Genomic DNA, 6,482 nt, shown 5'->3' with positions numbered 1-6,482 from the left:
GAATGAAAAACTAAAATGGAGGCAGCAAACTACAGGCTATGGTAGGAAATCAATAGCTATGGGGGCTCTCCCCTGACTTACAGGAGGAGATTTATGAGGAAAGAAGAGATTGACTTTGAAGACGGCTACCAGAAATTCAAAGTATGTATGTTAGGAATTCTAGAAAGAGAAGACAGAACAGACAGAAGAGAAGTAACAATCAAAAATATAATAGAAGACAACTTCTACCAGTTGATAAAAGACATGAATATTCAGAGTAAAAGGGATAATTGAGTGGTTGGCAAACTAGTGAGGAAACTGACACCTAGACATGTTTTGTTGTATTTTCAAAGGAAAAATTGCTGTAAGTATTCACAAGTAAAACAAAAGGTCAAATTTCCTTACCACAACACTAAATTTGAGAAAACAATGAAGCAATAGCTACCAGAGAATTAAAAGGAAAAGATTGTGAATTGAGAATCTTATATCCAGTGTAAAAGCCTCAGAAAGAAATAATCAGAAATGTGAGTATTTTGAACCTACCAATGTCTATCTTTTAAAAATAAAAATATTTTGATTTAAAAAGTGAATCAAAATAAAGAACTCAAGAATAGACAAGATGCAGTATAAAAGAAATGGTAGAATAAACAGAGACAATGCAAATGTTAAAAAGAATTCTTTAAAGGCATTACAGTGTAAAAGTAGTAATAATAAGAATCTAGATCTAAAATCTCTGATCATACCAAGAAGACAAGCAAGATGGAGGGATAGGAAGGAAGTAAAATGATGGCAAATTTCACAGGTTTTATGGGAAGAAGTTAATAGATATTTTAACTATTGATATTGATAACGAAACAGGCTCAAATAACTTTTAGAAAATTTACCGATGTAGTTACAGAAACAAACATACAGAAAAAAATGCCATTATGAAAGGAAACATCAAGGAAAGTTAAAAAACAAAAAAATGAGATAAGACAGTAGAAGAAAGCCTACCCATATTAGCTGAGGACCTCCCAGTTATAAAAGTTATAAAATTCAAAATATATATAAAAATAAAATATATGAAAATATAAAATATACGTAAATATATATTTATAAAAGATTTGTGTATTTATAAAAGTTATAATAATTTTTCTTTAAAAAGTTAAGTTCCTTAGAGTGAGTTAAAACAACACTTGAAAAATTGGAGAGAAGTACCACGTTGCTGAATGGGAAGGTTTCTCCTTGAACAAAGGTAAGTTCTTTCCCGGTAAATCAATAAAATTATTGCAACGACAGTAAAAATCTTAAGGGAATTTTGGGAGGAGATCTGGACAATCTTATTCTAAGTTTATCTGTTAGTATAAATAAGAGCACCCAAGGATATCTTGACAAATGACAAGTAGGTAAGAAAGTCTCAGACAAATTAATTGATGCAAAAAGAGTTAAAATTTGATATACAATAATATTAAATGTATCACAAATATATGTGGACATTATAAGATATATGATGTTCTCGTGACCACTGAAGTGACACAAAGGTGAATACATACATTAGGCATTTTCTCATGCCACTTTCTGGCATTCTCAGTTGTAACAGATTTTTGTCTCAAAACCAATATCAAATAATAGCTACTATTTATATTTTAATATTTTTCTTACATATACATTTAAAAATGTTTTAATAATCATTATCAATTTTTTTCAACTTTAGCAGAACATTTATTATCTTTTCATGGGACATTAATTCTCTGTGGAACATAGTTTAAGAAATGCTGCTTAAAAACGTAGGAAAACCTTACCAATCAAGAAGAGAATGATGGATACTTTCAATAGAAAAATAGTCAAAGGACACTTAGAGGTAATTAATGAAAAAGTAAAACTGGCCAATAAACATCTGAAAAAATATTCCACCTTCCTACTCAATAAAGATGGACATTAAACTGAAATATAATTTTCCACTTATTAAATGCACACTGATTGTGTGTTACTCTCCTCACCAGCATAGGTACTGCTCTTACTCTGTTGATGAAAATATAAATCAGCACAAACTTTTAGAGTATGATTTAACAGAGAATGTTAAAATCATTAAACATATGTAAACATTTTGGCACAAGAACACTGCATCTAGGATGTACTTAAAGATTTATCTATAAGAATGCTTTGTTCTGTCTTACTTATAATAAAAATTCAAAATTAGGAAATTGGCTAATTATATTATCCATACAATAGAACACAATGCAGGCTTTAAAATATTATAGAAGAGTACATAATGCCATGAAAAAAAAATTCATAAATGTTGTAATAAAAAATAAGATTTAAAACAATATAATCCTATTTATTCTTTGAAATTTTAACAACAGCTATTTTAGGTGATTGAATAAAATTATTTCTTTGTGCTGTGCGTATTTCTATTTTTCAAATAGTATTTTTTTTTTTTTAAGATTGGCACCTGAGCTAACAACTGTTGCCAATCTTCTTTTTTTTTCTGCTTTTTCTCCCCAAATCCCCCCAGTTCATAGTTGTATATTTTAGTTGTGAGTCCTTCTAGTTGTGGCATGTGGGACGCCGCCTCACCGTGGCCTGATGAGCGGTGCCATGTCCGCGCCCAGGATCCGAACCAGCAAAACCCTGGGCTGCTGCAGCGGAACGGGCAAACTTAAACACTCAGCCACGGGGCTGGTCCCACAAATAGTATTTTGTAAACCATGAATAATTTTATCGCTGAAATTCTGTAAAACCATTTGACAATATATATAAGAGCATTAAAATATTTATATTATTTGATCTAGCAGAACCTGGCCTAAAACAAGTATAAAATGTAGACAAATGTTTGTAGCCATAATATTACTTAAAATATTATTTACAATAGTGAAAATCTGGAAACAACTCACATGTTCAACCATATATATATATATTTTTAAAGATTGGCCTTGAGCTAACATCTGTTGCCAATCTTCCTCTTCATTTTTTTCTTTGCCCCAAAGCTCCCCAGTACATAGTTGTATATCCTAGTTGTGGGTCCTTCTAGTTGTGCTATGTAGGATGCCGCCTCAGCATGGCTTGGTGAATGGTGCTAGGTCTGTGCCCAGGATCTGAACGGGTGAAACCCTGGGCTGCAAGAGCGGAGTGTGAAAACTTAACCACTCAGCCATGTGGCTGGCCCCCTCAACAATATGAATTTGGTTAAGTAAACCATGGTACTGTCATGTTATAAAATATTAGGCAGTTTTTAAAATATGTGGTCAAGTAATTTTTAACAATATTGGGGAAATACTTATGATACAATGTTAGAGAAAAAGTTGACTATTAAATTTACATAACCCATTCTGTAAATGTATTTCCTTTTTTTTTCTCCAAAGATTGGCACCTAGACTAACAACTGTTGCCAATCTTCTTGTTTTTTTTTTAAGGATTGGCACCTGGGCTAACAACTGTTGCCAATCTTTTTTTTTTTTATGCTTTATCTCCCCAAACCCGCCCTGTACACAGTTGTATATCTTAGTTGCAGGTCCTTTTAGTTGTGGGATGTGGGACGCCGCCTCAACGTGGCCTGATGAGCAGTGCCGTGTCCGCGCCCAGGATCCGAACCCTGGGCTGCCGCAGCGGAGCGCGCGAACTTAACCACTCGGCCACGGAGCCGGCCCCTGTAAATGTATTTTCTGTACATCATATATAGAAATGCATTGGAAAATATTGAAAGAGAATACACTAAAATTTAATAGTGATTATACCTAGGTGATTTTAAGTTTTCTTCATTATACTTCCCTGAATTTATCCACAATTTTAAATAATAAGAACATATGAAAATAATATAGTCAGAAAAAGTAAAAAGATGGTTATGAAGGTTGTGCAGCAAGATAAAGGTTATGCATATGAAGAGAAGAAGTAGAAGATGAAATTAGAGGTACACTCCGTGTTACGGACTGAATGTTTGTGAAGCCCTAACCCCCAGTGCGGTAATATTTGGACATGGAGACTCTAGGGAAGTAATTAAGATTAAATGAGGTCACAAAGGTGGGGCCTGATCTGATCGGATTAATGTCCTTAAAAGAAAATACCCCAGAGATCTCATTCTCTCTCTCTTTTCCTGAGCAGGCACTGAGGAAAGGCCTTGTGAACACGTAACAAGAAGGTGGCCGTCTGCAAACCAGGAAGAGAGGCCTCACCTGAAACCAAATCAACCAGAATCTTCATGTTAGACTTCTAGCCTCCAGATCCGTGAGAAGTAAATGTCTGTTGTCTAAGCCTCACAGTTGATGATATTTTGCTATGGCAGTCCAAACAGACTAATGGAAGCAGATTAAAATGGAAGGAAACACTCTAAGGAGTAATATCTGCTGGGTTTATTCCTCTCTCTCCTCTTTCTAAACACAACAGGAGGCTAGTGGGTTAACAGGAGATGAGTTGTAGGTCATGGGAACAAGTCCTAATGCTTCCGGTGGAGCACAAACCAAGATGGGCCCCCAGGGTGTGGCGGCCCTACTCCTGGAGTATTGTGTTCAGTGTTGGTGCCTGACTTTAAAAGGAGGCCATTGACCCAGAAACACATTCAGAGGAGATTAACTAGGTCTGTGAAGTCTCTTCCAGAAACCATGTCTGGGCTCGCGGAGCGAAGGGGGTCTTCAAGTCATAAAACCCAACATCTTTTGCATTCTCTTCCACCTTTAAGACTCTCTTGGAAACTCCCTTCAAATAGGCCTTCTAGTGATTTGGTGATTAGATAGGCATTTTAGTGATTACAGATCAGACTTCAATTTTCTTTATTCTGCTCCATTCTAAGTTAAAGAAAGAATAGAGGGTTTTATTTTCCACTTTTGTAAAAGGAGGAAGTGAAGGAGCAACGGTGTCACACATAACCTCATTTTCTGGCAGAACACGAAAATCATTGCAGATTCGGAGGCGCCAGTGAGCAATCAAGCAAGAGGGCATGTCGGGAGGAAAGATGGTGCACGTCTGCACACTGTAGAGTAGGCCGCATACCGTAGTATCAATGTTACATGCGTTCTTCCTCAACATCTCAAGACTTTTTTGTGAAGTGGATAAAATCCAAATTACAATGTAATCTGTGCTTTTGCAAATTAGCCACAAACCATCTAGTTTCTAACCAATTACTTGATATTTTTATCTACCTCTAAATGTTGCTGACCTAAAAAAAATCTGATCAAAGGCTGTGGAAATTCTAACCCCTGCAGCAAGTATTAAATTGGTCCACTCTGTGTCCTGTGCTGACAAATCGTTATACTCTAGAGCCTGACAAGTGACTCAATTAGATGCATGATGTAGCAGCAATGTTTTAAAGTTGTCTACACTTGACTTCATGCCTTTAAAACAACAACAATTGGCCCAGCCCGTTAAAATCTCCCCAAACCTAATAAACAGAAACGTCTTTCCTTCTATACCCTGGAGCAGATGTGAGGGAACCCATACCCTCTGGGTAGTCATGGAAAACAAGGATAAGCACCTTTGTGGAATCAATCTATTTCTAATAACCAGCTTCTTCTCACATCAGGCTTCTCTGTATGTTGTGAAGATCTTTGAATTTCCCTGGCATCATCCTTATCTGTCCCACCCCTTCCTCCACCTCAGCCCCTAATGGGCCCTGGTTCTCTAGAACTTTATCACTTGACTTAAGGAGGGCTTGATAGCAAGGGGCTTGATATTGGATGCCAAACTCTGTCAAAAGAGAAGCAGTTGGAACCCCTGACTTCCCTTAGGCCATGGAATTGACCAGTTGAGGGGACAATGGAAACACTATTCTGACAATGTAATTTGGTATTTAGGAAAATTTATTCCTATCTTGAGAAGTTACCTCTTTGTTATATCTAATTGCTACCTCTCACAAAAGACTGTGAATTTCCCAATATTAAAAATTATTTCATGCATTCCTGTTGAACATACTGTCTATGTATATACATATCTACATAGTGGGACAGGACACAAATGCCCATGTAAACTGTTAGGTTGAAATAGATTTTCTGTTTGATTCAGCAGAATATATTGTATTACTGCTTTTGTCCAGTAAATTCCATGAACAAACAGAGGGAACTGGTTGTTTTGGGACAAGGCAGATTCTTTCCTTGTTTGCCTACTGCATGTTTCTTATTAGAACAGTGTGCTTACGTGTGTGTGTGCATGCACACATGGGTGTGCCTGCACGTATAGACAAGGTAAACTTTCAGAGAGCCTAAAGGGCAACAGAACCAGCCTGACATCTAGTTTCTATGACAGCTCATGTCTGAAACAGTCAGCTGCAACTTTTCTAAATAACAGAGTTCTGACTGTTCATGGCTTCAGTAACCATTGAGAGAGGCTGTTTTGCTTGAACAAAAGCTAAAACATTTGCCTAATGACTACAGAGTTATTTCCCTGTGCAGAGTGAGACCTAGTTCCTTGTCCCTGAAACTGTTGTTAGTGATTTTACCAGCTTCCACCCTATCCAACAGGCTCTATGAAAAGCCCTGAGTGCCCACTTTCCAGCACCATGAGGGTCTCTCCCGGGGGGAAGCTGAACTGCTCTTAGG

At 36.7% G+C, this 6,482-nt stretch overlaps 1 long non-coding RNA gene across 1 annotated transcript; it reads left to right on the top strand.

Annotated features, from left to right (window-relative positions):
• The first annotated feature begins 363 nt into the window (after positions 1-363).
• On the top strand, positions 364-4,194 carry LOC139042390 (uncharacterized). Its single transcript, XR_011499088.1, has 3 exons — positions 364-503; positions 1,124-1,213; positions 4,057-4,194. It is a non-coding gene; the product is annotated as an uncharacterized lncRNA (long non-coding RNA).
• The last annotated feature ends 2,288 nt before the right edge of the window (positions 4,195-6,482 follow it).

This window comes from Equus asinus, chromosome 2 (assembly GCF_041296235.1).
Source record: "Equus asinus isolate D_3611 breed Donkey chromosome 2, EquAss-T2T_v2, whole genome shotgun sequence".
NCBI classification, from domain to species: domain Eukaryota; kingdom Metazoa; phylum Chordata; class Mammalia; order Perissodactyla; family Equidae; genus Equus; species Equus asinus.
Note: the sequence above shows the minus strand (reverse complement) of the source record. Positions and strands in the feature narration are given on the sequence as shown.